The sequence below is a fragment of the Tamandua tetradactyla genome, chromosome X (genome assembly GCF_023851605.1).
Source record: "Tamandua tetradactyla isolate mTamTet1 chromosome X, mTamTet1.pri, whole genome shotgun sequence".
NCBI lineage: Eukaryota > Metazoa > Chordata > Mammalia > Pilosa > Myrmecophagidae > Tamandua > Tamandua tetradactyla.
The window spans coordinates 92,032,411-92,055,213 of record NC_135353.1 but is presented as its reverse complement, the minus strand read 5'-3'; the positions used below and the strand labels follow the sequence as shown (position 1 = coordinate 92,055,213).

At 36.6% G+C, this 22,803-nt stretch overlaps 1 pseudogene; it reads right to left on the bottom strand.

Moving 5' to 3' along the window:
- LOC143671935 (neuroplastin pseudogene) overlaps window positions 1-22,803 on the bottom strand; it is a 133,744-nt pseudogene that overhangs the window by 110,815 nt on the left and 126 nt on the right.

The window sequence follows — 22,803 nt, the reverse complement described above, 5'->3', positions numbered from 1 at the left end:
TCCATCTACAATAGAAACCAAAAAAATAAAATATTTAGGAATAAATTTAACTAAGGATATAAAAGAACAATACACAGAAAGCTATAAGAAATTGCTAAAAACAATCATGGAAGAACTAAATAAATGGAAGGGTATGTTGTGCTCATGAATTAGAAGATTAAGTATAGTTAAGATGTCAATTTCTACCCAAATCAATTTATAGATTAATGCAATACCAATTAAAATCCCAACAACTCATTTTTCAGAAATAGAAAAACTAATAACCAACCTTCATTTGGAAGGACATATTGCTCTGAACAGTTAAAAATATCTTTAGAAAGAAAACTGAAGTGGGAGGTCTCATACTACCTGACTTTAAAGCATATTATGAAACTACAGTGGTCAAAACAGCATGGTACTGGCATAAAGACAGATATACTGACCAAAGGAATATAATTGATTTTTTAGAACCCTCTGTTCTATGGACAATTGATCTTTGAAATGGTGAGACAGAGCTGAGATAGAGCTGCCTCTTGAATAAGTGGTGTTTGTAGAACTGGATATCCATATGCAAAGTAATGAAAGAGGATCCATATTTCACATAGTATACAAAAAATTAAATCAAAATATATCAAAGACCTAAACATTGGAGTTAAGTACATAAAACTGTTAGATGAAAATGTAGGGAAATATCTTATAAATCTGGTATTAAGAGATGGTTTCCTAGACCTTACATCCAAAGGACAAGCATTGAAAAAAGAAATAGATAAATGGGATCTCCTCAAAATTAAACACTTTTGTGCATCAAAGAACTTTGTCAGACAATTAAAAAGGCAGCCTATGCAATAGCAATCAATATTTGGGAACTACATATTAAATAATGGTTTATTATCCAGAATATATAAAGAGATTCTTCAACTCCACAACAAAAAGACAACCCAATTAAAAAATTGACAAAAGACATGAACAGGCAATTTTCAGAAGAGGAATACAAATAGCCAAAAGGCACATGAAAAGATTCACAACTTTACTGGCTGTTAGTGAAATGCAAATCAAAACCACAATGAGCTACCAGCTGACACACTCTAGAATGGCCATTGTCAAAAAACATAAAGCAACAAGTGCTGGAGAGGATGTGCAGAGGAGGCACACTTATCCACTGCTGATGGGAATGGAAAATGGTACAACTACTCTGGAAGGCAGTTTGGCAGTTCCTCAGAAAACTAAGTATAGAATTTCCATATTATTCAGCAATTCCATTACTGGGTATATATTCAGAGGAACTGAAGGTGAGGACACAAATAGACATTTTCACACTGGCTTTTATTACAGCATTATTTATGATTGCTACAAGATAGAGACAGCCCAAATGTCCATCAACAGACAAATGGCTAAACAAAGTGTGGTATCTACACAGAATGGAATACAATGCAACTGTAAGACAGAATAAAGTTATGAAACATGGAACAATGTGCACGAACCTTGAGGACATTATAGCTAAGTGAAATTAGACAGAAACAAAATGACAAACACTGTATGGTCTCACTAATATGAATTAATATTAATGAGTGAAATTTGAGAGTTTAATTAAGAACAAAGGTTATCAGGAGATAAAAAGCAGGTCAATGTTGGGAAGTTGGTGCTGAAGGAACACCGATTGTGCCACAGGGCTGATTATAAAAATTCAGAAATGGATAGCACAATACCATCTGACAGCAGAACAATAATATAAGTACTCTGAATGGGCTGAATGTGAGTATGGCTGAGGGAGAAGGGCTTGGGATATGTATGAAACCAGAAGGAAAGATAGAGGATAAAGACTGAGAAGGTATACTTTAGGAATACTTAGAGTGGACAATGATGGCAATTACATGTACAAATATAAAAACTTTTCAGCATGAGGGGAACAAATTAATATCAACATTGCAAGGGATTGAATATGGATGGCATACAGGAAAAGGGACAATCAAAGCAAGCTAGGGTCTATAGTCAACAGTAACATTGTAATATGTTTCCACTGAATGTAACAAAGTTATTATGCCAAAACTAAATGTCAACAAGTGGGGAGCATGGGGGAAGGGTATGGATTCTATGTGGAAGAAAACTGTGTGTCTTCATATAGATTATAGTGGTGAAGGCATGTCTGTTTACTTAGGTTGGATTGTGTGATGTGTGCATAAAATTGTTTAAAAATGAACAGGGAGAAACAAGTGCTAGAGAAAATATGGAGAAAGATTTATACCTATTCACTTTTGGTAGGGAAGCTGAGAGGTGCAGCCCCTTTGGAGGGCAGTGTGGTGGTTCCACAGGAGGCTGGGGTGGTGTTGTCATATGATTTTGCAACCCTGCTTCTGGATATATACATGGAGGAACTGAGAGTGGGGAGACTAATGGATATTTACACACTGATGCGTATGGCGGCAGTATTTTGTGAATTAGAATGTATGGAGGAAGCCTAAGTATGCAACAATTGAAGAATGGAAGGAGGAACTCAGGTGTTTGCAAACAGTGCTCTACTAAGCAGCTACAAGAAGGAATGAAGTTGTGAAGCATATAACTATATGAATGAACTTTAAGGACAGTATGCTACAGCCAGGCTGATATTTCTCTTAGTGGGAGCCGGGCATGGGAAAGTGGGTAATCATGTGTCTACATTTTTGTGGCCTATTCATAGTGTGACATCAATTCCCTTCATAGTTCCCCAAATAAAAGGAAGGCCTAGGAAAGCAGAATTATTTCCATCAGTATAACAGTATGGGTGAAAATGTATTTGAAGAAGGGCACAAAGAAGCCTTTTTTCTTGCCTGGAATGAAAGGAGTGCATTATCAAAAGATTACCTTATGGATCAGCAAATAGTCCTATCAAGGCTTCATTTCAGGCCTAGACAAAGCTGTCCTTGAGTCCTTTCCTCCATCCAATTTCTTCCTTAGCTATGCCCTGTGTCTGAGTTCTGTCTCTATATAAGGCCTTGTATGAACCATCTACTTTGATAAATAATTGATGAATCATTTTTAAGAAAAGTTGAGTTATAACAAACAAATGTTCTCAATTAATGGATATCTTACATATATCCTCTCATAAAATGGCAGAATGACTGACTTCAATAATTAAATTATGATAAGACTTATCTGTGTAACTTTCCAAATTCATTTATCCCATCTCCTGCTGGAATGCCTACCATTTCACTGTAAATGGCTCACCCAGATGTTGACAACTTATAGTACATTCAAGAATAGGGCCCATGATTTGAGATTTTTCTACTTAATTTGCTTTTTAGCAATGAATTTTTAATGGAAAATAATGATCAATTAGTATTGGACTTGTTTCCTCCAGTCTTGGGCACTTGCAGGCACTCAAGGTCAAATGGAAGCCATCTCACATTAACCAGCTCATAACAGGGAGGAATGTTATGCTCTCCCCAGCTGTTTTGTGAGTTAGAAATTCAGATTTTTTCCTCATAAGTTTCAGTTATCAACACTGGTGAAGTGTAGGAACATAATTCACAGTAAGTATGAAATGATGGTGCAAACATGGTACCGTCAGATCTGGGATAAAGTCACACAGAAGCAATTTCTTCACTGCCACCCTTCAATTAAGAGTTGTCTTTTAAATCCCTCCTAATTATAACAGAGCCTCATTTAAATAGTGCTTTATAGGCTCCAAAGCATTTTCACATTGTCTCATTTGATCTTCTCAAGCACATCATGAGAGAGGTAAGAAAGGTGTAATCGCTCTCATTCTGGAAAATAGGTTTGGAGAGATTAAGGAACTTTTTGAGATTTTACATCAGTGAAATAGATAAAGTTAGACCTCATCAAAACCTACATTTACTGACTCCAAATCAAATTTTCTTTTGCAGGTATTGCATTTGTCCTCAATTAATGACAAAGAAACTCTGAAATTGTAGTGAGGTCCCACATTAAGTAAATGAAAGAACTGGGACACTCAAAACACAATTTGTCATATTTCAAGCCCTGACACTCTTTCCACCCCTTCACAATTACTTCCCACAATATTTGAATTAATATCAAATTACTGTGCACACAGGTTATTTCTCTGCCTGAATCATCACTGATTTCTTATTGCATTTTTAAATACAATCCAAACTTATGTCCATGACTTTGACCTATGCCACCCTCTCTGTCAAAAGTGCTGCCCCACCTTCATTTGCCATACTTTGGGATTCCCCACAAACTGATCTTTAGAAAAAAACTTGGATGCTAGTAGTTTGGGAAGTGAACCTAAGAAGCAGAAGTGAGAGAGTAGGGAGCATGATACAGGGAAGAAAGTAGCACCATTATTAGGGGGCATTATTGAAGCAATTTATGGAGGCAATAGAAGTGTGAGGCTGCCAGAATATCACAGAAGTATGGGAAATGTTTCCTGTAATTGACACCTGAAGGCGTGGAAGCTAGATTATTTATTCACCACTTCCTCATTAGTGAAGGATTGTCCTCAGGGGTATTAACTCTCTTAAACGTCCTTGAGCACTGACTTATTGGGTTCTGAGGATTTAGAAAAGGCCTTGAAGCAGAAAATAAGGAGATACTTTGCATGCTTGAGTCAGGGTATTGCCTATTTGAGGTGTCAGCTTACACAGACTGCCCACTTTAGCTCTAGCTGACATCACATGTGGTCAGTGTAATGTAGGGGATGCAATGTAGGGGATTAGAGGCATCTGTTCCACCACTATTTTCAAGGATACTTCTTTCTTTGTCCAAGCTTATATACTACCTCCCATGAGAAGCCTTCTATGACCACCTAATCTAATTAGATTTCCCAAAATTCTTCTGGCAAAGTGTCTCTTATTTAGTTACTATTATTTTTATTACTTACTTATTTGTTTTGCTGTTCAGTGTCCATCTTTCCTACTAGTAATATCCTCAAATAACCTGGAAGATAGTAAGAACTTAATAAATATTTGTTGAATGAATGGTTGGATAAATGGATAGACATAAGATCTGAAGGTGTGGCACTCTTATTTGTTTTGCAAATAGCTTTGCAAATGTTGTTCCCAAAATATCAACTCCCACTCCTATCACCCAAAAAGCAGGCAAGCAAGCAACCATGGGCAAAAGCAAACCAACCAAATGACTGGAAAATCTATTCATCTGTCTATCTAGAAACCGGCCTTGAGCTAGCCCCATCAGAGAAGTTGAATAAATCATTTGTTTTAAGGTCATTGGGGAAAAGCTAGGAACTCATGGAGTGCTCCAGAACTAGGATTGAAATTGAGTTATTGAAACATAATGATAATGAATTTTTACTGAGTACTTACTATATACTAGAAACTATACTTAGTTCTTTACATGTGTTATGGATTGAATTGTGTCACAAAGAAGATAATCCCCAATACCTTAGAATTTGAAGTTAGTTAAAGTAGAGTCATAAAAGATGGAATTAGGCAAATTAGAATGATGTCATAAAGGAGCATGGAGGGTGCTAAGCCCAATATGATTGATATTCTCATATGAAGAATTAATGTGGACACAGTAGGAGAGAGATGGAGGGAACAACACCATGAGCTAGAAGAGGAATGGAACAGATTCTTCCCTATGGATTTGGAAGGAAGCATGACCCTGCTATCACCTTGAGTTTTGGATTTCTAGCCTCTGGAACATGAGATGATAAATTTCTGTTGTTTTAAGCCAGTCAATTCATAGTAATTTATTATGGAAGCCCTAGATTAATAAGGTGACATGAATCACATCATTTATTCATCACAATATCTCTAGGGGCTTGTGATTTCCAGTATACAGCTAATGAACCTGAGACTCGTGGAAGTTTAAGTACTTTGCTTAAAATACTTAGCCAGTAAGAAGTGAAGCCTAGACAAGTGTTCAAATGGGGATTACCAATTTTGAACATCTTAAACACAATAGGTGTATTATAAGACTATTATTTTTTTTTTGCATGGACAGGCACTGGGAATCAAGCCCAGGTCTCCAGCATGGCAAGCGAGTACTCTGCCTGCTGAACCACCATGGCCCGCCCTACAAGACTATTAATTTTTAAGATCAACATTCCTACATCATTTTCAATATGATTAATTTGTCACTGGCCATTGTCTGCTAGTTGTCTGTCACCTGTCACTAGCCTTTGAATGATAGTTGTTTATCACTTAGGCAATTGTCTCAATAATGTTTACAATGACTTGAAGTAATATGGAAATAATTCAGGGCTAGTTAAGAGGAAATATGGGTTCCAGTCCAGGCTCCATCACTTATCTGTCTTTTGATCTAGAGCAAGTCCCTTCTCCTTGCTCTAGGCCTCATGTTTCTCACTGGTGAAATAAAGCATTCAGACTAGCCAATCTTTCTTCTGTTATTGGTGTTCTGAAAGTCTGTGCAATAACCATGAAGAGTATTAATTTGTAGATATTGATATCTGATGTTCACTTGTAAGGTTGAGAAAACCATTGAAGAATAATCTAATGCTGTCTAATGCAATATTTATAGTATGTTTTTACTGAGCTTTCCCTACCCCAGATTTACTGAGGTATATTTCACAGAACATAAAATTAAACTATTTAAAGTATAAAGTTCAGTGGTTTTTAATATATTCACAGAGTTGTGTAGCAATCACCACTACCTTATTTTAGAACACTTTAATGCCACAAAAACAAATCTGGTCCAAAGCAGTTGTTCTCCAGCTCAGAAGAACAGAGAATGGCCACTGAAATATATTAGAAAGAATTGGATGGAAAAAAAAGGAGAAACTGCAGCTGAGAACTTTTTGGCTCTTTTGTATGGGTCTGCTCCCCCTGCATGGGATGATGGCCCTGGTTTGACTGTGATACACTGACAAACCAAGCGCTGACAGAAATTTTCTACATGAACCCAATAAACAACAAAATCTTAAGTGAGAAGGAAATCAACTTTCAAAATAATCTTATCAAGACAATCAGATGCCCAGAAACCAGCAAATAATTAGAAGGCATATTAAGAAACAAAAGAAATATGACCAAACCAAATGATAAATTTAAAAGTCCAAGGAAAAACATAATTTTGAACAAATAATCAAAGATGGGCAACAAATCTCTAATTTCAACTAGATGGCTAAAGAGACAAAAGATATTAAGAAGGCACTAGTAGAGCATAAATAAGAATTTGAAAGATTACTAAGGAAAAAGCAGATCTTATGGAAGTGAAAGATACTGTGGATGATATAAAAATATACCAGAGAAACACAGCATCAGATTTGAAGAGGCTGAAGAAAGGTTCTTAGAACCAGAGGACACAGGTGGTTCAGTGGTAGAATGCTCACCTTCCATGTGGGTGACCAGGTTCAGTTCCCAGACCACGCACTCCCCACCCCCCACCCCCCAAAAAAAGAACTAGAGGACAGAGCAACTGACCTCAAACATCCAAAAGAAGTAACGGAGAAGAACATGGAAATATTTTTAGCTCAGTCTCAGGGAAATGACGGAAAACATGAAGCATGAAAATATACACTTAATAAGAAGAAGAGAAGGGTAAATGGCCAAGAAGAATGTTTAAGGACAGAATGGCTGAAAATTTCCTAACCCTTATAAAAGACATAAATATGCAAATCTAAGAAGCCAAACATACACCAAATAGAATAAATATGAATAGACCCACTCCAAACACGTAATAATCAGACTGTCAAATGCAGAATAGAAAAAGAGAATCCTGAAAGCGGCAAGAGAAGTCAATTCACCACATAAAAGGGAAGACACATACGGTTCTGTGTTGACTTCTCATTAGACACCATGGAGCTGAGGAGGCAGTGGTATGATATATTTAAGATAATGAAAGAGAAAAATTGCTGGCCAAGAATTCTTTGGCAGAATTCCTCAAAAGTAAGCAAAGCTGTTCTTCAAAAGTAAGTGAGAGGTTAAAATAGTCACAGATAAAGAAAAGCTGAGAGAGTTTGTTAACAAGAGACATACCGTGCAGGAAATACTAAAAAGAGTTCTGCCAACTGAAGAAAAAAAACAGGAGAGTGAAGTTTGGAGGAGAGTATAGAAGTGATGACTATCAGTTAAGGTAGCTGAAAGGATAAAAATAAAGACAAATAATAGCTCTGACTAATAAAAGCCAAAAGATAGAATGGTTGACATAAAAACAGCTTTTACATTGATATCACTGAATGGTAATGGCCTAAATTCCCCATCAAAAGACACAGATTATCAGAATGGATAAAAAACTATGATCCAATTATGTGCTGTTTATAGGAGACTCGTTTCAGATCCAAAGATACAAATAGTTTGAAAATGAAAGGCTGGACAGAGAAATTCTATGCAAGCAATAACTAAAAGAAAGCTACTAATATCAGACAAAATTAACTTTAAATGCAGAAATGTTATGAGACAAAGGACATTACATATTAATATAAGGGGCAATTCACCAAGAAGAAATAAAATCATAAATATTTAGTCATCACCTAATCAAGGTGCACCAAAGTACATGAAACAAACACTAGAACAAACTGAAGGAATTAATAGAAGTCTCTACAATAATAATGGGAGAATTCAATATGCCACTCTCTCCAATAGCTAGAACTTCTAAACAGAAGATCAATAAGAACACAGAGAACCTAAGTAGTGATAAATGAATGAGATCTAACAGACATAAATATAGAACACTGCACTCCCAAACAGCACAATATGCATTCTTCTCAAGTGCTCATGGAATGTTCTGTAGGATAGACCACATGTTGTGGCACAAAATAGGTCTTAATAAATTTAAAAAGATTGACAATATACAAAGCAGTTTCTCTGATCATAATGGAATGAACGTGGAAATCAATAAAACTGGGGAACCAGAAATTTCACAAATATATGGAGATTAAGCAACATGCTCTTAAACAATCAATGGGTCAAAGAATAAATTGCGAGAGAAATCAGTAAATATCTTGAGGAAAATTAAAATGAGAACATAACATATCAAAACCTATGGAATCCAAAGAAGGCAGTGTTGAAAAGTAAATTTATAGCCCTAAATGCCTACATAAAAGAAGGGGAAGGAGTTAAAACAAAAGACTGAACTGAACAACTGGAGAAACTAGAGAAAGAACAGTAAACTAATCCCAAAGCAAGCAGAAAGAAAATATTGCAAAGGTTAGCATGGAAATAAGTGAAAAGGAGAACAAAGGAGCAATACAATTACAATGTGATAAACTAAAAGTATATTCTTTGGGGAGATCAATAAAATTGACAAACCCTTATCTAGACTGATAAAGACAAAAAAAAGAGGATGAAAATAAAAAAATCAGAAATAATAAGGTGATCATTACCATGGACCGCAAAGAAAGGAAAATATACTTTTAGTTTTCTTTTATATTTTTATTTTACCTTATTTATTATTATTATTTTTGGAGTAATGAAAATGTTCTAAAATTGATTGTGGTGATGAATACTCATCTATGTGATGATACTGGGAGCCATTGATGGCATACATTTGATGGATTGTATGGTGTGTGAATATATTTCAATAAAATTGCATTAAAAAAGAAATCACTTAACACATTAGCAGTCATTTCCACTACTTTCCCAGTGCCCCATACTCACCCCCCTCGAGTCCCTGGCAGCCCCTAGTTTTCTTTCTGTCTCTATGCATTTGTCTGTTCTAGATTTTCAGAAATGAGTGGAATCATACTGTGTGTGATCTTTTTTTTTTACAATAACTTATTTATATTTATAATGCTAATTTGTGAGATACATGGCTTTAAACAACACTTTTCAATGTTATTCACCTTCAATATGCCACTGTTACTTACAATCCCATTAATAAACAACCATCACCTCTACCCATTCCCATACATTGAAGTTCAACCTCATTACCAAGTCTGTACATATTAGGTAACTGCTTCCCCTTCTCTAGCCTCTGTTTATTTCTAATTGACCTATATTCTACATTTTAAGACTCTGAGTTCACATTTTCTAGGGGGTTCTGTTCGTGAAATCATAACAGTATCTAAGCTTTTAGTCTGGCTTATTTCATTCGACATCATGTCCTCAAGGTTCATCCATGTTGTCATATGCTTCAGGACCTCATTTCTTCTTACTGCTGCATAATATTCCATCATATGTATAGACCATATTTTGTTTAGCTACTCATCTGTTGATGGACACTTGGATTGTTTCCATATTTTGGCAATTGTGAATAATGCCACTATGAACATCAGTATGCTAATGTCTGTTTGTGTGATTGCTTTCAGCTTCTCTGGGTATATACCGAGTAGATATTGCCAGGTTGTAGGGCAATTCAGTATTTAGTTTTCTGAGGAACCGCCAAACTTTTCCACAGCACTTTACCATTATACATTCCCATAAGCTGTGAATAAGTGTTCCAATTTCTCCATATCCTTTCCATCATTTTTAGTTTCCTGTTTGTTTAATGGCAGCCATTCTTATAGGTGTAAGGTGATATCTCATATTGTTCTGATTTGCATTTCCCTTATAGCTAATGAAGACAAATATCTTTTCATGTGCTTTTTTAGCCATTTGTATTTCCTCTTCAGAAAAATGTCTACTCATATCTTTTGTCCATTTTATAATTGAATTATTTATTCTTTTGTTGTTGACTTGTATGATTTCATTTTATAAACTTTTATATACTGGATATCAAACTTTTATCAGGTATATGGTTTGCAAAATTTTCTACCACTGAGTTGGCTGCCTCTTCACCTTTTTGACACAAGTATTTTGAGGCACAGAAGCTTTTGATTTTAAGGGATTAACATTTATCTAATTTTACTTTCATTGCTTGTGTTTAGGGTGTAAGTTCTAAAAAGCTACATTCTACTGGTCTTGAAGATATTTCCTTTTATTTTCTTCTAGGAGTTTTATGGTACTAGCTCTTATGTCTTTGATCCATATTGAATTAGTTCTTGTATAGGATGTGAGGTAGGGATTTTTTTTTTATTCTGTTTGCTATGGATATCCAGTTCTCCCAAACCCATCCATTGAAAAGACTCTTCTGCCCCAGTGCAAGGATTTGGGGGCTTTGTCAAAGGTCAATTGGCCTTCATATCTGTGCTGGTTTGAAAGGAAGTATGCCCCCTAGAAAAGCCATGTTTTTTGTTTTTTTTTTTAATTTTTTTTATTAATCCAAAAAAAGAAAAGAAATTAACACAACATTTAGAAATCATTCCATTCTACACATGCACTCAGTAATTCTTAGTATCATCACATAGATGTATGATTATCATTTCTTAGTACATTTGCATCGATTTAGGAAAAGAACTAGCAAAACAGCAGAAAAAGATATAGAATGTTAATATAGAGAAGAGAATTAAAATAATAATACTAATAAATATATATATATATAAAAATGAAAAAGAAAAAAACAAAAACAAAAGATATAAACAAACAAACAAGCAAACAAAAAACTATAGCTCAGATGCAGCTTCGTTCAGTGTTTTAACATGATTACCTTACAATTAGGTATTATTGTGCTGTCCATTTTTGAGTTTTTGTATCTAGTCCTGTTGCACAGTCTGTATCCCTTCAGCTTCAATTACCCATTGTCTTACCCTGTTTCTAACTCCTGCTGGTCTCTGTTACCAATGATATATTCCAAGCTGATTCTCGAATGTCGGTTCACATCAGTGGAACCATACAGTATTTGTCCTTTAGTTTTTGGCTAGACTCACTCAGCATAATGTTCTCCAGGTCCATCCATGTTATTACATGCTTCATAAGTTTAGTCTGTCTAAAAGCTGCATAATATTCCACCGTAGGTATACGCCACAGTCTGTTTAGCCACTCATCTGTTGATGGACATTTTGGCTGTTTCCATCTCTTTGCAATTGTAGATAATGCTGCTATAAACACTGGTGTGCAAATGTCCGTCTGTGTCCTCTTTGTCCTTCACTCCCATAAGTTCTGTGATTTGTTTTTTCAGATTTTCTATTTCTTCTTTTTGTTCAGCCCATGTCTTCTTCATGTCCTCCCTCAATTTATTGATTTGGTTTTTGAAGAGTTTTTCCATTTCTGTTCGTATATTCAGCATTAGTTGTCTCAGCTCCTGTATCTCATTTGAACTATTGGTTTGTTCCTTTGACTGGGCCATATCTTCAATTTTCCAAGCGTCATCCATTATTTTCTGCTGGTGTCTGGGCATTTGATCAGATTTCCCTGGGTGTGGGACCCGGCTGGTTGAAAGGTTTTTCTGTGAAATCTCTGGGCTCTGTTTTTCTTTTCCTGCCCAGTAGGTGGCACTCGTGGTGCTCGTATGTCTGCGGGTCCCACCAGTAAAAGATGCTGTGGCTCCTTTAACTTGCCAATCCGAATCTCGCAGTCGGCCCGGGAAACCGCACGTGGAGGGGGGGGTCGGCTTGTGGGAGTGCCGGTCCAAATTGCCCAGCTGGCCCGAGATGCCAAGCGTGACAGGAGGGCCCCGCTATCCAACGTTCCCAGTCAGACCGGGGAGTCACGTGCGTGGAGGGGACCCCAGTCGCCAGCCGCCCTGGCCGGGAAAATGCGTGCCCCTCGGGTATCTCACCGCAGCAGATTCTCCCTGCCCGTTCAGCCGTTCCAGAATGGGGTACGCTGTCTTTTTGGTCTCTGTCATGGCTCCGGGAGCTGTTTCGTATTGTTTCTGTTTCTTTAGTTGCTTTTCTGGAGGAGGAACTAAGACCCGCGCGTCTTACTAAGCCGCCATCTTCTCTGGAACTGTGTGTGATCTTTTGTGACTTGCTTCTTTCCCTTACTGTAATGTTTTCAAAGTTTATCCATGTTAAAGCATGTATCAGCAATTCATTCCTTTTTATGCCTGAATAATGCTCCATTGTATAGGTTTTACTTATCCATTTATCAGTTGATAGACATTTGGGTTGTTTCCACTTTGGGGCTATTATACATACTGCTGCTATGAACGTTCATGTGCAAATTTCTGTCTGAATATATGTTTTCAATTCTCACTGGTTATACCTAATAGTGGAATTGCTGAGTCATATGACAACTCTATGTTTAACATTTTGAGAAACTGCTACACTCCTTTTCAAAATTTCTGCAACAATTTACAATCCCACCAGTAATGTATAGAGGAGTCCAGTTCCTTCACATCCTTATCAACACTTGTTATTGTCTTTTTTATTATTGCCACTCTAGTGTGCATGAAGTGGTATATCATTGTGAGCTTTATTTGCATTTTCCTAATGACTAATAATGTTGAGCACATTTTTATGTACTTATTGGTTACTTGTTTATTTATCTGTTCTGGAGATTAGCTCTTTTTTTTTTTTAAACTTGGGCAGGCACGAACCCGGGTCCTCTGGCATGGCAGGCAAGCGTTCTTGCCGCTGAGCCACTGTGGCCCGCCGGATTAGCTCATTTTTAACTGGGTTATTTTTTTCAGAGTTTTTATATATTCTGAATTAAATACTCTATCAGACATGATTGGCAAATACTTTCTCACACTCTGTGTACTGTCGTTTTACTTTCTTGATGGCATATTTTGAAGACCAAAGTTTTTTTTTTAATGTTGAAGTTGAATTTCTCTTTCATTTTCTTTTGTTCCTTGTGCTTTTGGGGTTTTATCAAAGTAACCATTGCCTAACTCATGATCATTAATGTTTATGCCTATATTTTTTTCTTACACATTCATAGATTTAGCTCATATATTCAGTTTTTTGATCCATTTTGAGTCAGTTTTTGTGTATGATGTGAGGTAGGGGTCCAAATTTATTCTCTTGTATGTAGATAGCCAGTTTTTTGGACCATCAAAATTTGTAGAAAATACCATGCTTTCCTTCCTGAATTCTCTTTGAACACTTGTTGAAAATCAATGTACAATAAATATAAGGGCTTATTTTCAGATTCTCAATTCAGTTCCATTGATTGATATGTCTATGCTTATGCCAGGACCACACTGTCTTGATTACTGTAGTGTTGTAAGAAGTTTTGAAAGTAGGACATCATAGTCCTCCAATTTTGTTCTTCTTTTAAAATATTATCTTGGATAGTCTATATTCCTAACGTTTCCATATGAATTTTAAGATCAGCTTGTCAATTTATGCAGAAGATATACTTGCAATTTTATAAGGGTCTTATTGAATCTGTGAATCAATTTGGGGAGTATTACCCCCTTAATATTAAGTCTTGTAATCCATGCACATATGATATCTTTCTATTTATTTAATTTTTACTTAATTTCTGTCACAATGTGTGAGCAACACCACCTATGGAAGTTATTCTTCATCCCACGAAAAATTGGTGTGAGAAGAAAACTCTTTAACACAAAGTCAGAAATCAAGGAAGGCTCTGTCCCAAGGGAGAGCCAGAGCCTCCAATTTATTTTCTGTTTGCTGTTTATCAGGTAAAGGAGCCATATGGAGTTAAGCTATCATTTGAACACCAGGGGAGGTTCCCGACTGCCTTGAGGAGACATCTTTAATTTTAAGAACAAAGTAGGAATTTCCCCAAGAGTAGGAGGAGATGTTCCAGATAAGCAAATGTCACAGATAGGCAAAGCAGACCGATTTGCAAATGAAACAACAAAGCAGACAAACACCTTGAGCTGTTTTCAGCTCTCATGTCAACAAACAGACAAGCAAGCAGACAAGCATGGTGGTTTTCCACTGATTGAGGATATGTAAACCCAGAGCAAGCTTACAAATGCTTTAACCATATCCTCCCCACATTTCCCCCCTTTTATTTATTATTGCTATTGATGTTGAGGGTGGCAATGACCACAAAAGTGAAGCTGCAACTGCAGCTACTAGCTGTTGTTCAGTCTAGTGGAGGCAAGAAATCAAGAGGGCTGAAAGAAATAGAAAAACTCTAAGTATACCAAATACAGATAAGATCCAGATTCAAATATTTAATTCATGAAACCAATAAGATGGATTAAGCCAAAATTAAGGTTAACATTTAAGGTGTTGAAGACTTTTTGCTGAGTAAGTATCTGAATTTGGGTTAACTGTTTTTCTAGACAAAATTGCAACATTTGTGTTTCTCGTTGAAGATGGGAGGAGAAAGCTCCTTGAAGATGGGATTTTATTAGTTCCCAAGAATGAAGTGATACATTCCAAGTCAATGGGCTAACACATATTTTGTTATGTTTCCAATCATATTGCAGTTCTTTTCTCACAAAAAGAGCTTGCTGTCTTTCACCTAACTGTAAGGTTGATTCTTCTAAAGCATCAAGTTAGGTTAGTATCTCATTATCAATTTGGATTTGAACAATAATTTCATTAGTGATTTATATTAGTCACAATTTGATTGACTGTATGAGCAGTCTGAACAGATTCAACTAATGCTGCTATGGCAGTAGCTGCACCAGCAGCTATCACAATAGCAGAAATGGTAAAAGCAATAAGGAAGTCCCACAGACATATTGCTCTGCTGGCCAAAATAGAATTTATAATTAAGATGAGAATGAAGAAAATACTCAATACTTGTACCGAATTAGAAACAATCCCTGACAGGTAGGCTAGAAATTTATTTTCTTGCACGGAGGGAGCTCCAGTACAGAGAAAAACTTCATTGGCTTTCTTATGTAATTGTTAATTCCCCAAGTTATTCCCTGTGTATTGAGCATATTACAACAAGGGTGTGTTTGATGGATTCTTGGCTCCTCCAGTGAAATCTTCATTGGAGGAATTGGGTTGAAAGGTTGATTTTTCCAACTCATGATAGGGTTTCACATTACTTGCAGGCAGCCACTGGGGCCCTCTGGGAGTTAGCACACAAACATACCCTCCTGTCCAAGTTAGGAATTCCTGAAGTCCTTTCCATGAACCATCACCTAGAGGATTTTTATATGAAACTTTAGCTTTGATGGGTTTTTGATGTCGAGGAGCAAATGCTTTCTGTTGGTGTTAAACCATTTTTGTCACAATTTTAGAAATTTAAGGTATATAAGGCTAATGAAATAGCTTCTTTGGGAGAGGTTGTTATATTCCCCCTTTTTTGTTTTTTTTAATAGTTGTTTTAGTGTATGGTGTGTACGTTCTATGATGGCTTGGCCTTTAGGATGATAAGTAATGACATTATTATGTTTAATTTCCCATTGTTGTAGAAACAGTTTGAAGGGCAAGGAAACAAAGGCTGGACCATTGTCTGTTTTTAAGGTTTTAGGCGCACCTATATGACTAAAGGTTTCAAGAGTTTTTACTGTTGCAGCCATTTCTTTGGTTAGGGCAGAAGCATGAATAAATCCTGAAAATGTGTCTTTAGAAACATGAAGGTATTTAAAATGCCCAAGTGATGTCAGCTTGCCAAAGCTGATAAACTGAAAATCCTTGTGGACTAACATGAGGGGTAAAGTGTGGATTAGAATATGATTGGCAATTAGGACAGGCAGAGATCATTTGTTTGGCCTGGGTGATAGATAGATTGAACTGTTGTTGAAGGTCTCTCACATTTTGATGAAAAAATTCATGGGATCAGTGCACCTTTTGAAATGCTAATGTAAAACCTGCTAATGTATCTGCCTTTTGGTTTCCTTCTACCATAAGGCCAGGCATCCCTGAATAGGAACAAATATGTGTAACAAAAAGAGGATGAATTTGAATATCCAACAATTGTAATGTAATAAATAAGGTGTATAGGTCAGAATCTGCCAAAGGTTCTATAAAGGCTAATTCTAAATTTTGCAATGTATAGACAACATATCCAGTCACAAATTAACTTTGTAGGCTGATTGAGAAATTGTTGCAGAGCTAAAATAGCTGCAGTCATATCAGCTCTCTGAGTACTTTTATGTTGAGAGGTAACTTGAGATTCCCAACACAAAATTTCAAAGTAAGTGGGAGCAACTTTTGTACTTTTCCCTGAACCATCAATAAAAACACTTACAGCATTGATAATGGGTACTTTACTGATTTTTGAAGGGACAGTAAGGTTTAATAATAGTATTTGTTGTAATAACTTATCTACTGGTAAGTAAAATTCAAACTCTCTTACAAAGTCTGCTAATCTACTTGTAAATCAATGCTGTGTGACAGTGCTTGAAAAAAATTGTTCCTGAAGAAAGAAGAAACGAATCACATATGTGTCAAAAACTTTAAGCTGTTGGCACCTAATTCTTCCTTTATGGAGTAAAGAAGCCATACTTTAAATATATGGTGTAATAGTTTTTGTAGGGGTGTGAGATAAAAATAAACATTCTATGCAAGCTAATGCAGGAAGTAATTGACCAGTTAACCTAGTTGAAGTATTTAGAGCTGGAAATAGAAAAAGTCATAAAGGCTTGTTGTAGAAATGCGGGTTAGCTGTTTATTGCCAATGGCTTTGTTTACTAGTTCTAATTCAGCCAGTGCTTTTGGAGTAAGTCCTCATGGGGAATTTAAATTATCTTCTTCTTTCAAGGTATTAAATAAAATGATAAGTTGACAGGTGGGAATGTCTAGACTGGGTTGCAACCAATTAATAGCTCCTAGAAGTTTTTGTATATCATTTAAACTTGGTATTAGTGGAGGAATTATAATAACTGTTTGAAGCCTCACTGTATGATTAGACATGATATGACCCAAATATTTCCAAGGCTGAGATAATTGAATTTTTTTCTGGGGCTTCTTGTAGCCCTGCACTAGCTAGAAAAGCTTTAACATGATCATGAAAAACAGATAGTTGATCTTCAGTTTGTGATGCTAACAAGATATCATCCATATAATGATAAAGATAACAATTTGGAAATGTATCTCAACTAGGCTGTAAAGCCTGATGTACAAATTATTGGCATTTTTTGGGGGACTATTTAACATGCCCTGTGGCAACACTTTCCATTGATATCTTCTTATAGGTTTATGGTTATTTAGTACTGGAACAGAAAAAGCAAATTGCTCTTTGTCAGAGGGACGCAAGGGAATAGTAAAAAAACAATCTTTTAAATCTATGATGATTAAAGGCCACTCTTTTGGTATCATGCTTGGATTAGGGAGTCCTCATTGAAGGGAACTCATAGGTTGTGATATAGCATTGATTTGCCATAAATAATGTAATAATCTCCATTTCCCAGATTTCTTTAGAATTACAAAAATAGGAGTATTCCAGGGGCTTTTAGATGGCTCTATATGCCCTGCTTTGCATTATTCCTTTGCAAACAATTCATCTTGAATTAACTTCTCCCCTTTTAATGGCCAGTACTCCACCCAAACATACTTACTAGTTAGCCACTGTACTGGTTTGAAAGGATGTATGGACCCTAGAAAAGCCATGTTTTAATCTAAATCCCATTTCATAAAGGCAGAATAATCCCTATTCAATACTGTATGTTTGAAACTGTAATCAGATCATCTCCCAGGAGATGTGATTAATCAAGAGTGGTTGTTAAGCTGGATTAAGTGATGACTTGTCTCCACCCATTTGGGTGGGTCTTGGGAAGAAACATTTTGGAGAATGAGAGATTCAGAGAGAGCAGAGCAGAACGACATAGCCACGAGAAGCAGAGTCCACCAGCCAGCGACCTTTGGAGATGAAAAAGGAAAATGTCTCCTGGGGAGTTACATGAAAGAAGAAGCCAGGAGAAGAAGCTAGCAGATGGCACCGTGCTCACCATATGGCCTTCCAGATGAGAGAGGAACCCTGACTGTGTTCACCATGTGCCTTTCCAGATGAGAGAGAAACTCTGACTGTGTTTGCCATGTGCCTTCTCACTTGAGAGAGAAACCCTGAACTTCATTGGCCTTCTTAAACCAAGGTATCTTTCCCTGGGTGCCTTTGGACATTTCTATAGACTTGTTGTAATTGGGACATTTTCTTGGCCTTAGAACTGTAAACTAGCAACTTATTAAATTTCCCTCTTTAAAAGCCATTCCATTTCTGGTATATTGCATTCCGGCAGCTAACAAACTAGAACAGCCTCTATAAGGGTAGAGGAGGTATATGAGCAGTTACCACTAGACAAAAAGCATAGTCTGGATGGTTAAATTCCACTGAGTTAATAAATCTCTTCCCCATAGGTTTAGGGGTACTGGCAAAATAGGGTTGAATATGTCCAATTTGCTTATCAGGTCCTTGGCAGTGTAATATTTTTAAGCTTTAAATGGGAGTTTGTGGTAAAAAGATTTATTTTAAATAATCCAAATGAGGGAGCAATTGGCCTAATAATCCTGTAGGGGTTGAAGTAGTGGGAAATAAAATAATTGAATAGGAAGTTGGGGATCTTTATGACTTAGCCTTTTTAAATAGTAAGATAATTCATTTTTCTTATATAGGCAAGGACATGATAAAGTAAACATAAAGTGCAAGACGTTATTTTGATAAAATATAGATGTTTTGCTTTCAACAATGATTATTTAGAAAATACTTTTATAACTTTTCATTAGAATAGACTAACAGTCCAAGAAAACTTTGTAATTTTAACAGTGAGAAAGCCAAATTTTAATCTTGCATCAGTATATTATATGATACTAAAGCTTTCAAAAATTTTGTAAGTAGATTCATTAAATCTTTTTTAACTTTGACTATAATTTCCTTTTCCACAAACCTTCGGCAACTTACTATATCTATTCATACTTTGTCCTACATTTTCCTCATTCTGTTAACAGCCATTCATTTTCTCTTAGGACAAAGCTACTCTCTTTTTCCTTTTAATAAAAACACATCTTGAACAGACACCTACCAGAAGAGGAAATATGGATGGCCAAGAGGCACATGAAGAGATGCTCAATGTCCCTGGCCATTAGAGAAATGCAAATCAAAACCACAATGAGATATCATCTCACACCCACCAGAACGGCCATTATCAACAAAACAGAAAATGACAAGTGCTGGAGAGGATGCGGAGAAAGAGGCACACTTATCCACTGTTGGTGGGAATGTCAAATGGTGTAACCACTGTGGAAGACAGTTTGGCGGTTCCTCAAAAAGCTGAATATAGAATTGCCATACGACCCAGCAATACCATTGCTGGGAATCTACTCAAAGGAATTAAGGGCAAAGACACAAACGGACATTTGCACACCAATGTTTATAGCAGCGTTATTTACAACTGCAAAGAGATGGAAACAGCCAAAATGTCCATCAACAGAAGAATGGCTAAATAAACTGTGGTATATACATACGATGGAATATTATGCAGCTTTAAGACAAGATAAACTTATGAAGCATGTAATAACATGGATGGACCTAGAGAATATTATGCTGAGTGAGTCCAGCCAAAAACTAAAGGACAAATACTGTATGGTCCCACTGATGTGAATGGACATTCGAGAATAAACTTGAAATATGTCAATGGTAACAGAGTCCAGCAGGAGTTAGAAACAGGGTAAGATAATGGATAATTGGAGTGGAAGGGATACAGACTGTGCAACAGGACTAGATACAAAAACTCAAAAATGGTCAGCACAATAATACCAATTGTAAAGTAATCATGTTAAAACACTGAATGAAGCTGCATCCGAGCTATAGGTTTTTTTTGTTTTGTTTTTTACTATTATTACTACTTTTATTTCTTTTCTCTATATTAACATTTTATATCTTTTTCTGTTGTGTTGCTAGATCCTCTAAACCGAAGCAAATGTACTAAGAAACGATGATCATGCATCTGTGTGATGATGTTAAGAATTACTGAATGCATATGTAGAACGGTATGATTTCTAAATGTTGTGTTAATTTCTTTTTTTTTTCTTTCTTTCCGTTAATAAAATAAATAAATAATAAAAAAACCACATCTTTTATATCTTTCATACTTAAGTCACTGTATTAGTTAGGGTTCTCTAGAGAAACAGAATCAACAGGGAACACTCACAAATATAAAATTTATAAAAGTGTCTCACGTGACCGCTGGAATGCAGAGTCCGAAATCTGCAGAGTAGGCTGCGAAGCCGACGATTCCGATGGAGGGTCTGAATGAACTCCACAGGAGAGGTTCACCAGCCGAAGCAGGAAGCCTGTCTCCCCTGAATCTTCCCTTAGGAGGCTTTCAGTGATTAGATTAAGCATCACTCATTGCAGAAGACACGCCCCTTTGGCTGATTCCAAATGGAATCAGCCGTGGATGCAACTGACATGATCGTGGTTTAATTCTATGAAATGTCCTCATCGCAACAGACAGGCCAGCACTTGCCTAACTACCACTTGGCCAAGTTGACACATGAACCTGACCATGACAGTCACCAAAATGATTTTAAAACTGTCTTCAGGTAAACATTTATCATCGAAATTAAACTTGTCAGAATAATTTTGAATACTTAAAATGCTTTAGCCAATACATATTTGAAACATTAACATACAATCTTTTAACAAGAATTGATGGCATATATTTGTTTTCTAAAAAATTGTATTTCTTTAAAGTTTTATGATCATTATATAATTTTTTTTAAATCTTGAATATAAGGCACCTCATTTCATCTGTAACCTTTTACAAAATGAATTTAATTGTAAGATGGTATTGAAATTTTAAGTTTTGTTCTTAGGTTATTTATTACTGATGTCCAATTTATACAACGGCCAGATTCCAACTAGCTTATGTGACTGGGCCCAATGTGGTCCTCTGGGAACTGGCTAGGGACAAGAGGAGCTTCCTGGGACATAGATAACTTTATATTAAACTACTTCTCTTTCTGGGAGAATAGCGAGTCCTCCCATCTGGAGTGCACATTTCAGCTATTTTTACCAAATTCATGCAATGGAGTATCCAGGAGCATATTTGCTCCAATGAGCATTTGTCTGTTAAGATTTTGAATGGCTTTTTGAGTACAGTCATCTTGAAATTTTAATTGCTAAATACTATATTAAGCAGGAGTTACAATTGTTTAACAAGAGTTTTCCAATTCCATGTGCACATCTGATAATTGGGAGCAATAAATTCTACAATTCCTTTTGTCATGGAGCTTCAGAGCCCATTGTTAGTAACACTCTTTTAGTTTTTTAAATACCATATTGACGGGGTCGCAGGGGAAGAACCTCAGGCCCCAACCCCTTCTCCCCCTGCAACAATGACCAAAACTCATGCTCCACTGATTTGTGATCCTTTCCCTTCCACCTCCTCCTTGCCACAATGTGTAATAACTCTTGCCAGATGCTGCCCAGGGCAATGCCTGGGGCAAGAAACCACATCAAATAATGCTATGAGTTTATCAATAAGGAGCAAAGAGGTCAGGACAGGCACAAAGAAGAAGGAAGCAAAAATATAAGCCAAAGGCAATCTTACAAGTCACCAAATGCAGAATTCAGGACCAATAAGGGACAGCGAATCTCAGAGTATAAAAGGAGAAACACATCACAATGCAGGTGGACATTTCCTTCAGGCTCTTGAAGAAAGAGTTCCTTTACCCTTTCCCCCTCCCCTCTTCCCCTTCCCCCTTCCCCCTCCTCTCCCCCTCCCCCCTTTACAATAACCCCCTTTCAACCTCAGCTCTCTGCATGGTTATGAGTGTTCGACAGAACCACCCCGCCAATTTTGTTCTAACACATATAAGGAAGGGATTCATGATGAGGTTGCCTATGTTGAATAATTACAGAGAAAGCTTGATTATCTGCTGAAGCCATGTTTTCCTTTAGACATCTTTCCATTTTTCCATGGCTAGCCATGGCTCTTCTAGATTTTTTAGGAAAGCCAAGAGAGGGGGTGTTGAATTTTCCTCAATAGGAGGTGGAGCAGGGGGTGGCTTTGACTCTGGGTACTCCGAGGGAGCCATGGGATGGGACGAATGTGTACAGGACATAAAGCAGTTTTTGCAAGTTCCTATGTCACAAGAACCAATGTTGTGATTTTCTCACCCTGCTCATATTTTTCTTTTAAAACTCTGCCTACTTGTTCCCAGAGCTCCAAATCTAACGTCCCCCTATCAGGGAACCAGGGGGAGTGAATTTGAACTACGTGACAATGATAAAAGATGATCCTTCTTTACTGAGCATTCTGATGCTTTTAACAACTTTTGAAGTGTTTTAATATATATAGTTCATT